This window comes from Neomonachus schauinslandi, chromosome 9, assembly GCF_002201575.2.
Source record: "Neomonachus schauinslandi chromosome 9, ASM220157v2, whole genome shotgun sequence".
Taxonomy (NCBI): Eukaryota; Metazoa; Chordata; class Mammalia; order Carnivora; family Phocidae; genus Neomonachus; species Neomonachus schauinslandi.
The window spans coordinates 62,513,181-62,529,625 of record NC_058411.1 but is presented as its reverse complement, the minus strand read 5'-3'; the positions used below and the strand labels follow the sequence as shown (position 1 = coordinate 62,529,625).

The window sequence follows — 16,445 nt, the reverse complement described above, 5'->3', positions numbered from 1 at the left end:
TGAGTTCACCTCAGAGGCTTTGGGGGTTGCAGTAAACAGTTGAGGTGAGAGAGCTTCATGGACAAAAACCTTGAGGCAAAACTGGGCATAGCCTGGTTGCAATCTAAGTGGACAGAAGGAAGCAATAGAAGGCGATTGCCCAAGAATTGAGTGACATCACGGGAGAAGCTCCTAAGATCTGAAAGGCCAGAGAGGAAGTAGAGAACCCATCAGGAGGTTGTAGAAATCTTGAAAAGCTTGCTTTTCCTGGTTCCACTTTACTGTGGTTCTTTGCTAAGAACCATTTAACAAAGGAAGGGTTTTCCTCTCTACCTGCTTTTGCTCTTTGAATACTCTTTCCCTGTGTTTTTCACAGGCCTGTAATAGGTGTTACTTGAAAAATGGGTGGTCGTTTGGTAAACACTGACTTAAAAGTAGCAGCTTTCTTTATCAGTAACGTACATAGCTAATGAGCTGATGCCCAGTGTGGCATTATTGGAGGGGGAACCGTGCCATGTAAAATTTCCCCCAATACGTTTGTCCGTAGATGGGTAGATGGCTTTTGTCTTACAGCATTGCTGTCAACGGGATTAGTGTTCCTTGGAACATGCTCCTCAAGTGGAGGAGAAATCACTGCTATCATTTTAGAACTTGTAAAATAAAAACACAGAGCAGTCAACATAGACCTACAGGATTTGAACTATCTACCCAGTTTGAGAGGAAAAGAGGCCAACTTTTTTCCAGCTTATTCTCAAGTATTGAAGTGCGTGTGAGTCGATCAGCTGCCAAATAGAAGCTGTTCCAACTCTAATTTTAACCTGCTACCTTGCATGGCTGTAGGAGTGGTTCCCACATACTGCAAAGAGATTATTTTGTATGGAGACTTTTCCTACTTTATCAAGTGGGAGGGAATCATTATTAAGCCCCCCCCCCATTCTTGGAGCCCATTTGCATGGCTTCTGTATGCTGAAGATGACCTCCCCAAACTTTCAGATTCCCTGGTTAATCCTTCTGCCTCCATAGTTTAAATCCTCCAGAGGATGGAGGATTGCTGCTGTCCAACATTAATGGAGTTTCTGAGGCAACCTGTCTCACTGTCCCCTTTATTCACCAGCAATGGACAGCTCTGAGCTGGTTTCACAGCCAAGGGGAGCCACCTCTTTGCAGCTCTGGGTGTCCATGAATCCGTTTGTATTGAACCACTTTGTAGGACAATCCTTCGGGTATACTTGTATATTTTGGTGCTAGCAAAGTGGAAAGCTCTGGAGGGCAAACTTATATTGTTACCTTAGGCTGATTTATAGGACTTTTTCCTGGAAGGCCGAACTTGCAATGATTTCTCTTTAAAAATTTATTAAAAGATCTCTTGTCCCCAATGAGTGGTCATGCCAGTGAGAAATAAGCACTGTTAAGCATCCATGGAAAGGAGAATTGTGTTATAAATACAGAAGATAGTGTTGACTGACTGGTTTGTGGGTGGCTCAAGAGAATCCAGGTGAGCCCAGGGAGAACTGGGACATAATCCTGATTGAATAAAAATGCTCAGTTATGTTGTATTGTGGGAAATAATCATGTTGATGAGAAAATCGTGTTCTGATGGAAAACTAATGGAAGACCGAGTTTATAACTGACTTAGAGAATGGGTGACCTTGCAGGGGTGAAGGCCCATGGGGCTGGAGTGGGTTTTAAGAAAGGAAGAGCTGCTGTGATGCTAGAAGGCCAGTTAGACTTTTTTTTTTTTTTTTTTTTTGAAAACTTAGGTTTTTCGGAAGCCTCTGAAAAAATGACTTAAAAAAAAAAAACTGCAGGGGCGCCTGGGTGGCTCAGTCGTTAAGCATCTGCCTTCAGCTCAGGTCATGATCCCAGGGTCCTGGGATCGAGTCCCACATCGGGCTCCCTGCTTGGCGGGAAGCCTGCTTCTCCCTCTCCCACTCCCCCTGCTGGTGTTCCTGCTCTTGCTCTCTCTCTCTGTCAAATAAATAAATAAAATCTTTAAAAAAAAAAAAAAAAAACAACAAAAAAACCCCCTGCAGATCCTGTCTAGTTTTATTATATTTTTATTTCACTATAGTGTATTCTGCCACTTGTGTTTCATTCCGTTGATTTGATGTTTCTCTTGTAAATTTGATGTGGAATTTAAAAGACTTGAAAGTAAGTTGTATTTGTCAAAATTTCAGCACTTAGCACTAGACTTGAGACAAGTACTTGCAGAAGAGAGGACTTCTTGGGATAAGCAGTGTAAAGCAGTGGTTCGAAAGATCAGCTTTGGGGCTGAAGCGGGTTTAAAGTCTCAGCTCTGCCCTTCGTTGCCTTTCTGACTTGGGGCTTGTTGCTGAGCTTTTCTCAGCCTGTGTTCTCCTTGGTATAAACCCAAGTAACAATTTTTACCTTACAGAGTGTTTTGAGGTTTAAATGCCCTGGTGGATGCAAGTGTTGAAACACTTAGCACAGTAAATGGCATTTAGTACTGTGAATAATAACAGCCTGCAATTTACAAAGTAACTTGGCCTTCACTTCTCTATAGCAGAAAGAAAGATGAATTCTTTATGCAGTTATCAGGATGGAGGTAATAAAATGTGGCTTTTAGAATTATGTGCCCACATCAGTGAAGATCCAAATGGACCTTACAAGAAGTGGTGGCTATTTTGGCAGCTAAGGAAGTCTCAACCCAGTTAAGGAGAGAGTTGTATTCTTGAACTGTGAGGACAATAGGAATCTGCAGTTCCTAATTCTCTGCCTCTCCCCACGAGGCTTAATAGGCCATAAATTTACTACCCTATAGAAATATTGCCTCGGAAGGAGCGGATAATGGAGCTCTCTTTTACTTCTGAAGGAAATAGTACAGGAAGAAGGAGGTGTACGTGGTAATTTAAACAATGTCTATTCTATATTTTCCTTCAAAATCATAACATTTTTTTGTCTAGTAGTCGTCCTCTCGAGAGAAGATTGCCACATCTGGGATATAGGAACCTCACAGAGATCTGACGGATCTTGAGTTTTACTCTATAGTCACTGCATTTCTGAGCACAGAATCCCAGTGGACTCCTCAATGTGAAGAGACACTGTGGGGACCCCAGGGACTCTGTCTCCTCTCTCTACATGTAACAGTTGAGCAAGGAATCCATACTCTCCTAGAAAACCACTGAAAGTTCTTAAGGACTGAGGTTAATGCTCTCATTCCCTTGAGGTGATATAGTCACATCAGCAAAAACAAAAAATTGTATTCATTTCCCATGTATTCATTTCCAAATACATTGGAAATTGACCTATATTGAATTGACTTTAACCAGTTTTAATGCCATCAATGCCACCATCAGCTTTAAGTACTATCACTAATGTTAGGCGAATTCATACCTACCTATACCTGAGACAACCTTAGAATTTTCTCTACCTTCTACATTTGGATTTGTATTAAGTACAGATTGGGGGACCAAGTGTGTAAATTTCCTGGTTTAATAAGAATTTCCCTGAGGTCCGTACAGAAGATGGCATGCATATGAGTAGGGGTACCATTTTCCCCCAGTAGTTAAACAGTTAATCTAAAACGAGAAGACCTCAGTCTGGGAATGGGTTATATAATTTTGAGTTAAGAAGTTAGGATTTGGAATCCTAAAAGAATGTGTTTTTTTTTTTTTTTTAAGTGTTTATATGTGCAGGGTAGGCTAGTCTGTAAGAAAATTATAGTAAGAAAAAATTCTTGATACTCCCTACTCTTAATCCTTTGGCAAGGAAGTTCTGAGATCCTCTGTGTCCATGAAATATGCAGGAAGAGAGGTAGGCAAAAAAGGGAGGAGGCCCTGGAGTGTAGACAAGGAATAGCCAGTCTTACGGAAGTGTATGGTGGAAATGAGGAAGGGTATCAAATACTAATGGAAACCATCTGTTCTCACGTAAGATTGTATCTAATGAGCAGATAATACTGGAGAGCCTAGTGTTGATTTCTTGGGAAAATCCCTATCAGTACAGTGATGAGAAAGCACAGCAGTGATCTTGGATGGTGATGGCTTTGGCATAAGATGAGAAAAATATTTGACACCAGGATGTTTTAGTAGTGAAGCTACTCATCCAGAAGTGTCTTGTAGTTACTCTTTATTTGGTTTTCCTATAACTTAACATTTCCTATAACTTAACGTACACGAATACGAAAATATTCATTTGCTGTGTTTTCTCTTACCTGCTTCTTTGGTACCAAGTCCTATGAGATTTGTCTATTTCAAGATAATTTGTGTATTCTAATTCTCAGTAATGAGGAAGGAGGGTGAGAAAACATCATTTGAAAGTGAAATCCTATACAGACAAGGGTGCTTCTGGTTATTAAAATTATTTGTTTGCATATAGTCCACTTAATCTGTTAGTTTTAAGAAGAAATATCTAAAATGTAATGCCCTGGAAGAGGCTATGAAGAGAAAAAGGAGTAATTCTTTAATAATTTGCTAATGCTATAAAGCCACCTCACCCCCAACAGTATGCTAGTCTCAGCCAGAACAGAAGGATTCATTGGTCATCTTAGGAAACTCACTGGAATTCTTGATCCCCCTCCCCCCACTTACATGGGAAAATCTATTCTCCTTTCCCATGGAATGATTCATCCATAGTGGCCCCAGTGGGCTAGTCGTGTGATTAAACCAAAAGGTTTGCAGATCTTTAATGCACGCGCCGTCCCCTTTTTTTTTCCTAGCAGATTTATGCCATAGAAATCAAACTATTAAAATAGTAAGTATGCAATTTTTCTTGTGAAAAGACATTTTATGTTGATATTGTTTCATTTTTTAATATAGTAAGATACAACAACCAACACTGGTGTATGAACAGACATTTTGAACTGAATTCATTATCTTTTATTTTAGATTTATGTTTAAGTATTATTACTATTGAAAGTATTATAGTTACTTTCATATGAGTTAAAACTCAGCTGTAACAATTCATTGACTAAATATTATGATGGTAGTCAACTTTCAGTTGGAAGTGTTAATTATTCACCTCATAATGCACTCATAAAAAAGATTTACCAACAGTCTCCTAGGAGTAGAAGGCATATTGTCTCTTGGCATATTTTACAAACAAGCTTTTTCTACACTCCCAGTGCAAGGTTATTACACTTTCTCTTCTGTGACACTCAAAGGCTGTAGATAATCACACAGGATTGGATTTGTCATATGTTAAAAAATGATGTATATTTCTCTTTGACTTAATGGTCATTGGAGGCTTCACTTAATTGGCTTTATGGGTTAAAAAACATCTTGATTAAGCAATTACAAAGAAATAATATTTTCATGTGTATATATGTACAATAAAATGCCTACATGCTATGTTTTGATTTAATGGTAGTTTTTCTTACATTCTTCAAATAACTCAAAACTTGAGAAGTAAGGTTTTTTTAATTATGTTAATCACCATATATTACATCATTAGTTTTTGATGTAGTGTTCCATGATTCACTATTTGCGTATAACACCCAGTGCTCCATTCAGTACGTGCCCTCTTTGAGGGTTGCTGGAGTGGAGGTGGGTGGGAGGGATGGGGTGGCTGGGTGATAGACACTGGGGAGGGTATGTGCTATGGTGAGCGCTGTGAATTGTGTCATACTGTTGAATCACAGACCTGTACCTCTGAAAAATATAATACATTATATGTTAAAAAAAAATAGTAGGAAGGGAAAAATGAAGGGGGGCAAATCGGAGGGGGAGATGAACCATGAGAGACTATGGACTCTGAGAAACAAACTGAGGGTCCTAGAGGGTATTGAAGAAGTAAAGTTTTAAAAAGATTTTATATGTAGGAGATTTTTTTAAGGATAGCATTATAAAGGCGGGGGGAAGGTTTTGGACTTCTAATCTACAATCTTGGATAGTATTTTGAATTTCTAATCCAGAGACAGGGATACAGCCAGGGTCTTCGTTTGACTTGACCCTAAAGTCTCCTCCAGCAGTCAGATCTAGGTACATGCTAGCGACAGAGCCAAGTATTTTCAATTTAAAAATTTCCATTGCAGTTTGCTAGCTTTTCCTGTTGTTGACTCCAAAACTTAACTTTTTTTTTGTGGGGTTTCATTATTTAAGTGCTGCCTCCTGGTTACTCAGTATATCCTTCTAAATGGTCTTCTTTAACTTACTAATACCAGATAGTCACTGTAATGATACTTAAGCTTTTCAAGCATTTTTGTCTCCTTTTATTTTCTTCTGAGATTCCTAATGTGGGAGGTTATTTTTCTCTTGATCTTTTTTTTCTAAAAACATTTTTTCTAAGGATTTTTTAGAAAAACGAACCTGTTACCTGGTTGGAAGTTTTTATTTGTCTCTGCTCCACTCAACTGGCCCAATTTACTTTTATTTTCTAACTTTTAAACCCATTGTTCCATTTGATTATACCTCCTGTCCTGTTGTGTCTCAAGTTCTCTGCTTTTCCATGTGGTCTAGATATTTACCTTGATTTCTTTTTTTTCCTTAATTAGTGACTATGCCTCATGTTTTTTTTTTTTTTTTCCCTAGTTTTTGTTTTTGTATTTTTGGCATAGCTACCATCCTTTTATCAATTAAATCTGTAATTCCTATTTTGCTTTAAGGATAGTCAGTCTACATATTTTCTGCAGTTGCAATGCTGCCATCTTGTTTCTCTGGATCCTAAATGACATAAACTAGTCTCACTACTATGAAGCAGAGGCTGCTTTTCTTTTTCCATAGAATATGGACATTTCTAGGCCTTTGGGTCTTGCTGCGACTAGACCATCTCAGAAGCAAACCTAGGGCAATAGAGTCTGGCTTAGTTTCTGTAGGACCAGTGCATAAATGGATTTAGGTTGGTCTTAATGACTAATGTCACCGCATTTTCCTATTACTGTTACTATGATGGCTTAAGATCAGTGTTTGGGAATTCCTATGGGACTTAATATTGCAGAAAGATTAACAATGTACTTAGGGAGCATGTTGTTGAGTTAGGGTTTTCACTAAGTTAGGTTAATTTCTGCCACTTCTTTCTTTACAACTGAAATCCTATCAGTAATAAAAGAAACTAAAGCAAACAAATGTTGTCAAGTATAATTCCTTAAAATCGAAAACATAGATTTATACATCATTTTGCCACTTTATACCAAGTATCCTGTATTCTGATCTAAAATGAATTACTATATTTGACCTTGGATAATTTCTTGTCATTTTGTTCCAACCCTTTTTAATGAAATACAACCTACCCACCTCTTCTATTCTACTATGTAACCTCTCCTTTTGATGTGGCCGAGTGGATAGAGGCATTCATCTGGGATTACTCCAAGGGTCAGGGAAGTTGCAGGGGAGGTCTGTCACTTTAATTTGCTAAGCTCCCATGCAATGCATAGCATCCTAATATTACCTAGAAATAGAGCCCTAGGGATGGGGCCAGGGCCTTAATTTGAGTTGTCTAACAATAGTCAAACTACAGTTAGAACTAGGTTCAGGCTCAGGAGAAAATCAAGTATCGTCAATTTCAGTAAGAGTGGCAAAAACATTACACATGCCATGGGAACTTGGATAGAATGGTTACTACTATAATCCCTCCCATAAAATAAATTTTTTTAGTATACATAAAATATAATTTTAATAAAATATTTTAATATGTATTAAAATTAGAGTTCAAGCCCAATGTTTCTCCCGTAATAAATTAAGCCAAATTTAACATACTGTGTGTTAATTTGATACAGGATATTTGTTTTCTGATAATGTAACTTAACGAGGGAACAAAATAAGCTAATGGCTTCTTTGCAAATGATCAAATTAATGCTATGAAGTAGTATGTACATCACCTCACTGTGATGCAAATTTTTAAATCGATTTTTATTTAAATGATTAATTGAAAATTCATTCATATTTAGCTGTTTTAAAATAGACAGTTTCTGATAATAAACATCAGAAATTTTTTCATAAGACATTTAGAAGAAAGCAGGACTATATTCTCATAATTGTTGGGGGAGTGATAATTTTGTGCAAGTATTGAACCATTGTACAAGCTTAAATGTACTCAAGCAAAGGGATAAGAGCATCTCATTGAATAGAAAGTAAAATTCTGGGAGTTTAAAATGTCATTCTAATGAAAACTTAGCATATCAACAGAGATCAGTTTTCTTGACAGTAAAAGAATATTTTAATCCCTAATATATTCACAAGCCAAAGTAAAGAACATGTATATGTTCATAGTTGTCTTTGTACCTCAGTGAAGCTTATGATGATGATAGTAGGTGCCTTACCCCTATGAAACCTACTATGTTTAATAGCAGTATCTCCAAAATTAAGGGTAGTTTAGAAGATGGCTAATAATAATAATAAGAGGATCTGAACTGGAGATGAGCAATACAGTTTAAGTTTAGCAAATGACTAGAGTTAATAAAGCTAGTCTACCTCCATCAAAAGCACACTTTTGAGGAAAAATTTTTATTTTCTTCATACAATTACAACTAATTTTAAAAATTCTCTATCATCATATCATCAACTACTTATACATAATGACCAGAAGGTGGGAATTTAAAGAGATGAAGTCAGTTACCAAACTAGTCACTTGGTGGTCTTTAAAAAAATTTTTGTTTTATATATGGTAAACCAGTATTTTAACAGTAAAGAGCTTCAATTCAAAATCCCTGGTCTTGCTTCCATATAACTGCCCACATGTTTTATGTTACTATTCCTTCGTCGTACAATTGAGTAACTGATACAGTTTTTAGCTTAAAATGAAATTAGAAATGTACAAACTCACTGTGACCACTATTAGGTATTCGAAAGCCTCCCAAACTGGTTTTACTTTAAATTTTGGCTCTTCTGTTCTACCTCCTCACTATCTTGTTCTTGTCATGCAATAGATGCCTTTCTGAAAGATTTTCATGGATCTACTTCTTCAGAATATGCGATTACCCACGCAGATCTAAAAAAGTGATTTCATAGAACTGTGGAATTACCGTTTTTCATTTCAAGCTGGAAGAAAAGTAGTTAATGTAAGTGTTGGGACATGAAACAAAGGAGAGCAGAGTTCCAGATGACCATCGAAGTGACATTTAAAATAGTCCTAGTCTGACTTGACAATCCTTGAGTTTTAAATCACTTTAAAGTTGGAGGCTGTGCGACGTGGTTCATACCTTTTAGTGGCTGAAAGGTAGGAGCGCAGTATGTGTGTGGTCTGAGTTTTTGTGGACGTGATCTGCATTTAATCTGGGGAAATTAATTCCCTAGGCTGCTGGCAGGCAGCATGTACTTGTTAATTATTCAGGTGGATGACAAATGCAGAGCAGAGGTTCTCGCAAAGACAAAGTTTGTATGATGCATGTTTAGTAACTGATAGGCCTGACATTCAGTGGTGTCTTATTCAGTGCTAATCCTAATAAGCTGCCTGGTGAGATGAACGCCTTTCCTCCTATCCTCTGCAGAGAGAACAGAGATCTGAAAGAACTTCATTATGGCAATAAATCCTGTGCTTCATGGTATTCTTGGTGAAAAGGTAACTTGTCCAGATGAATAACAGCAGAAAGTCAGGATGCTGGGGTGATAACAAGTCCTAAAGCAAATAAAGCTTTACACGAAGGCGTGGCCATTGTCTGTTTTCTGTTGTGAAGGTGATTGCAGCTCAATGCTGTGAATCTAGTGTACATAACGGGTAGACCTACAAATTAATTCAGTAGCATACCACTGTCAGTATAGTGGTTTTTCTGAGTTTGAAGTGGTAGGGAAACTCACCCCTGCCCCCTTCTAATCTAATGGGATGAGGTTTAGGAAGGTGTTCATGTATCCCTATGCTGATATGTCTTATTAGGATGGAAAGATTTCCCATGGGAATCTTGGCGTTATCTTTTTAAAAGTTTGAGCCCTGTCTTTCTCTCTCAACCTGCCCTCTTTCTGCCATTGTGAAGTAAACTGTGCAAGGAATTGATGTCAGCTAGAAAGTACTGCTTGAGCAATTCTTAGGTATTAGTCGTCATGACTGTATTTCACTCCTCCAGTTTACTTGGCCTCTTCTTAAATGGTCAGGGTTGATTGATGCAGGGCCTGAATCATAATTTAATAAGTCGATTCAGTTGCAAAAAGCTCAAGCTAACTTTTAGACATGAGCCAGAGACCACCTGTTTGGTGAAAACCAAAAGCAGGTTTAGTACTGAATCATGAATCAGTAACTCAGGCTTCTAGTTCAGTCTTTTTTTTTTTTTTTTCCCCCCAAAACTTAATATTTTTTAAGGGGGGGTGGGGAAGGGGCAGCTTTATTGTTTTTGTTTTTTAAGATTTACTTATTTGAGAGAGAGCAGGGGGAGTGGCAGAGGGAGAGGGAAAGTGAGAACCTTAAGCAGGCTCCATGTGGAGCCGGATCTCACAACCCTGAGGTCATGGCCTGAGCCAAATCAAGAGTCAGACACTTAACCAACTGAGCCACCCAGATGCCCGCCCCTAGCTAAGTCTTGTCCTTAGTCAAAGTTGTGACCTTGTACGTGTGACTTAGCTTCTCTGGGCCTAGTTTCCTCATATGGGAAATGATAGAGTTGAACTCAATACATAGTCTTACTTTCTATGACTACATTATTTTATTTTATTTTTGGTGTTGTGAACCTATACACATAATCTGACATCTTAAGATAGGCAGTCTATAAGATGAATTTTTTTCAGCTTCTGCACATATGTATGCAAGGCAGAATGTTTACTTTGACCTTCCCTGAAGGTCACTAATGACCATGGAAGTCTCCTCAGCAGCACCTCTACGTTTAACTTTTTAAATTGTTCTTTTAGTGTTAGTGTTTGATTCACTACTGCGTAATATTTTAAATGTCACTTTGATAGTTACCTGGAACTCTGCTGTCACTTGTTTCATATCCCAACGTTTACATTAACTACTTTTCTGCCACTTGATCTAAAAATGGTAATGCCCATATATAATAACCAACACTTTAAGAAATAAAACAACACAAGCCCTCAGAAGACCTTTTCATGTCCCTTTCAAGTCCAAGCCTTTTCATTCCAAGAATAATTTCATCTTCTAACGCCATAAGATTAGCTTTTTCTATTCTTGAACTTCATACAAATGGAATCCTACAATGTGTATTCTTTTACGTTTGACTTGTTTTACTCAACACGTTTGTGAGATTAGCTGTTATGCGTATATCATCATAGTTGGTTCATTCTTGCTGTACAGGGTTTGGTTTTGAGAATGTACCACAATTTATTAACTTTCAACTATTAGTGTAGATATTAACTTTGTTCATGTCTTGGTGGTAACAGATGTATTCATTTCTGCTGGATGTACATTTATTTATTTTTTTAAAGATTTTTTATTTATTTGACAGAGACACAGGGAGAGAGGGAACACAAGTGGGGGGAGTGGGAGAGGGAGAAGCAGGCTTCCCGCGGAGCAGGGAGCCCAATGCGGGGCTCGATCCCAGAACCCTGGGATCATGACCTGAGCTGAAGGCAGACGCTTAACGACTGAGCCACCCAGGCACCCCTGGATGTACATTTAGATGCGTACTTGCTTAGTCATAGGGTATGCATATCTTTATCTTTTGTAGATGCTGCCAGTTTTCCAAAGTGCCTATATCAAATTGCACACCCATCAGCAGTATATGAGAATTGCAGTGGCTCTTTACCTTTGCCAACACTTGTTTTCTTATATTTTTAGCCATTCTGGTGGTTGTGTGTTTTATTGTGATTCTAATTTGTGATCTCTTGATGATCAGTGAAGTTGAACTCATCTGTGGCAGTTTAGTGGCCAGTTAGTATCCGCTTTTGAGATTTCAAGTGTTTTGGCCAATTTTCTGTTGGGGTATCTTCCTTTCTAATTAATTTTTAGGAGTTCTTTATATATGTCAGATAGAAACCTTTTTGCTGGATACAAATATCCCCTCTCTCTCTGAGTCTCCTTTTTACTTTTATTTTTGTCTACAGAGGAACAGAAATTCTTAATTTAGAAATATTTGTGCCCTTTTTAAGAGGTCTTTGCCTATTCCAGTGTCCTAAAGATGTTTACATGTATTTTCTTAAAAAAATATTTATATCTGTAATCTATCTGGAATTATTTGTGTATGGCATGAAATTGAGGTTTATATGGATATCTAAATAGTCTAGTACCATGTATTGAGCTGGCATTATCTCCCTTTCCCCCCCAGCAGTATTACCTTAATTACAAATTAGGTTAACATGTGTGGGCCCAATCTCCATTTTTCATTTCAGTATTTTATAGTCACTTTTTCCCACATTTAGTATGGGATTACAGAGAGTCCATTGATAAATAGTGGGCATTTGACTGATCCAAAGATGATGATGACAAGGATAATGGTGAACACTGTCTAACTGACTGCCTACTTTGAGCTAGTACTATACTGGACACATTGCCTAAGTATTTAATACTTAAAATGACCTTTTTAAAGAAACAGACTCAGAAGTCACAGAGCTAGTAAATGGGCAAATGTGGATTCTACTCAAGGCCCAATTTTAAGCTATAATTATAGTCACCATGCTAAAGTACTTTAAGATTATGTTAGGAGGGGTGCTTGACTATCTGAGTTGGTGGAGCATGGAACTCTTCATCTCAGGGTTGTGTGTTCGAGCCCCACATTCAGTGTAGGGATGACTTAACATATTTTTTATGATTTTTATCAAAGACCAAATCGATACAACCTAAATTAAATCTCTTTAATTCTTAAAAACCCAGAAGACAAAACTAATTTAGTCAAAATAGGAAAAGTCTATTCTAATAATTTGGTGTACACAGGTTAAAACTCTAAACTGAGACTGATTTAGAAGTAAAATCGGGGAAGCCAAGTAAGTTTGCCACAGTCTCCCCCTTCCCTCAAAAGTAATGGGACGTGAAAACTGATGTTAACTGAAGCTTCGTTCCTTCTTTAAGTCGTCTGAGACCAAAACCAACTGTGAAGTTTGTGTGCTGCTCGAAGGTACCCAGCTAAGGGGTGGCTTTGGGGAACTGAAATTCGGCCCACGTTCCAGTAGCCAAGCAGTGCCCCCGTGGAACTAAGAAAGAACCTTGGAGGACCTTGTCTAATTTATACAAAAGCTCTGGCAGGCAAGGTTAGGTCCAAGTCCTCTCTTATCCTTAAGTTCCACCCGGGACAATGCAGGGTTCCTTTTTTTTTTAAAGATTTTATTCATTTATTTGACAGAAAGAGACACAGCGAGAGAGGGAACACAAGCTCGGGGAGTGGGAGAGGGGGAGAAGCAGGCTTCCCGCTGAGCAGGGAGCCCGACGCGGGGCTCGATCCCAGGACCCTGGGATCAGGACCTGAGCCGAAGGCAGACGCTTAACGACTGAGCCACCCAGGCGCCCCAGACAATGCAGGGTTCCTAAGGGAGGCCTTGGATAGTGCACTCACCTCTGAACACGTGGCAGGTGCTCCTGGCTTGTGAACAAGGACACCTCTTTCTGCTTGGTCCCACTGTGACTCAGCCTTGGCAAGCACTAGTATAAAGGAGCATCGTGATTTGCATAATGTTTTAGTACCATAATTGATTTCGTACTAAATTTGAAGACCTAGATTGTTAAAAATTTGATGAAAGTTGTGGACAACTCAATATTACCACCTTTGTGTATTTCTATGTACCTGGGAAATTCTGTGTGTATTTCGGGGAACTCCAGGACTAGCACATCAATTCCATGGACTCCATGAACCCGAGCTTCAGAAACTGGCTTTAAAATTCTACATTATGTATAATAATGGAAAAATGTAGTTTAAATGGAAAGTAGTGACACTAGGAAATAGTGATACTTGGAGTTGAAACCTTTATTTTAAGGAAACTTCTCTAAGAGAAAAATACTTAAATGATAACTAAATAGTATTTATATTAGCTCAAGAAATATACTTTAAGAAGAACAAGTGTAGTACAAGGATGCATAAAGTTATAGAAGATGTTTAACCCAGGTAATAGTTGAAAGTATCAGAAGGGAAAAAGCAAAATGGGAAGAACTGATATTTTAAAATTAGGTACTTATGGGGCGCCTGGGTGGCTCAGTCGTTCAGCGTCTGCCTTCGGCTCAGGTCATGATCCCAGGTCCTGGGATCGAGCCCCGCATCGGGCTCCCTGCTCGGCGGGAAGCCTGCTTCTCCCTCTCCCACTCCCCCTGCTTGTGTTCCCTCTCTCGCTGTGTCTCTCTCTCTGTCAAATAAATAAATTAAAAATCTTTAAAAATAAAATAAAATAAAATAAAATTAGGTACTTACATATGTACCTACCTAAGTATCTAAAAATAACTAATTTTACATTGTTTGAATATGGAAAATCACTAGCAGGGGCCATGCCTTTACTTGGCTTATACTCTGAGATTCTTGTATTTGCAGCTACTGGAGTCCAAACTGGGGATTGGGATGGTGGGGAGAAGGGAAGTACTCCACTAAAGAAATGGTTGGATTTCTAAAACCTACATTTTCCCCTATTTTGTTGTCTTTTATAGAAAAACAATGAACAGTTTTGGTTTGGGAGTATCTTATTCTTTTAAAAACTTATAGATATTTTGAGGCAAGTACATGTAGCCCCACAAATTACAGAACTGGCACTTTTTTCTTTTTTCTTTTTTTTGCCTTTGTGACATGTCTGGGGTGGTCATTGCTCTTAGTGATTCTTTGCTCTGGGTTAACAAAGGAGTAATCTTATTTACAATTAACCACCCATGTCCTTCCTGATTAGACCATTTTAAACATTCTGAACTGAGGCTAATATTGGGAGGGTAGGTTTTCCTATATTGAATATTCACCTCAGCTTTGAACCACTTTTGTCTCTTCTGGAATTTAAGATACAAAGTATACAGTAGAGAGGCTTTTTGCTGACCCATTAATTAATTGGGCCATTCTTAGAAATTTTATTATTTTATTTTTATTTTTTTAAAGATTTTATTTATTTATTTGACAGTGAGGGACACAGCGAGGGAGGGAACACAAGCAGGGGGAGTGGGAGAGGGAGAAGCAGGCTTCCTGCCAAGCAGGGAGCCCTAAGCGGGGTTCGATTCCCAGGACCTGGGATCATGACCTGAGCCGAAGGCAGATGCTTAACGACTGAGCCACCCAGGTGCCCCTTAGAAATTTTAGTCATGACTATTTTAAGACTTAATTTTATCTAGCAAAAAAGAAGCATTCTGAGCTATGTAAATAATTGATATCTACAGAGTCATTTCTTAAGGTACATGATACGTAATGGCATCTATTGCTTTATTCATAATAGAAAAACCTACTTAGGCAATCGCAGCTACATTTATATTGCAAGGGGTAAAATGAAACTTTTGGTTAACTATTCCCTATTTTTCTCATTCAATATTTAAAAAGATAATTTTACTAATTTGAGAATTTAGAGAAAAATTCGTATGTATGAGGTTAGCTTGAAGACAGTCAGTCTGAATTAGTGCAAGTTCTGGAACATAAATTACTCATAATGCATGTCATCCCCTGATCTAAATTTTACAGTATAAGCCATTAGATTCAGTTTTAATAAAGGTGGGAATTTATTTTTAATTGTGCTAGAATACCAGCCTAAAATTCTAGTCTCCAGTTACAGTGTGTTTCTGCTGTTGATTATAAATGGGTGCCTCCAAAGTTCTGAAATTTTTGGTTCTATATGAAGGTAAATGCTTACGTTGATACATTTTTTTCCCATATTATTACATAATGGGAGGCTGAACTTAAAACAGCCCTGAATTATCAATTATTCTGATTTACTGGATTCTTTATTACACTTGAAGGGTCATCAGCAAGGTAATAAATTGTAATGCAGTGTTCCTAGTTAGAGAGGATTCAGAATCATGTGACTAAATCTTTTAAAAATAGGTGGACTCCAGACTGATGTCACCACACAGGCCATCACACACAGGCACACACACACCTGCAAGCAAGTACCAGGCACGCGTAGGCACAGGGCAGCATCTAATACACGAGCATTTCTAAATATGCACCAACTTAAGCCTTTGTTAGTTTCTTCTCTCCATTGGAAAAATGGCCTCTAATAAAAAAAAAATGTGAACTTGTTACTGGGCCTTTTGGTTAGCAGGTTTCATTAAAGAAGAGAAGCTATAAATCCTTATGTCTAAAATATATATATATAATTTAGGGGAAGAGAGCACTGATGTATTTTAAACAAAGAATATGTTCAGAGGGTAGCATATGAACAACAAAAATCTAAAAATAGTAAAACCTGAAGAGAAAAATGTGGCACAGGGGTTTGTTGGTAGTGCATAAAGCAATTGGAAAAGTACTCTGAAAGGTTTTAAAAATTGGATCTTTAAACCTGTGTGGACTCTTAGAAATCACTGAAGTGATGGTCGTCTCAGAGGAAGATGGTGGACTGATGAGGTACAGAAAGCATGTTGCTGGTTGAGCCTGCTGACCCTCTAGTGGAAGAAATACCTGACTAGACTCAGTTACATTCTGAAATCTGGGCCAATAGCATCTACTTCTGTAGCTTTCATTGTTATGCTTCATGTGACCAAATTTGTGTCCCTGTCCCCATTCTCTCTCCTGAGTTAGACCTAATCCT

General features: G+C 38.1%; 1 protein-coding gene across 2 annotated transcripts in view; it reads left to right on the top strand.

Moving 5' to 3' along the window:
* NPAS3 (neuronal PAS domain protein 3) overlaps positions 1-16,445 on the top strand; it is an 840,191-nt gene that overhangs the window by 136,308 nt on the left and 687,438 nt on the right. The gene's annotated exons all lie outside the window — the stretch shown is intronic.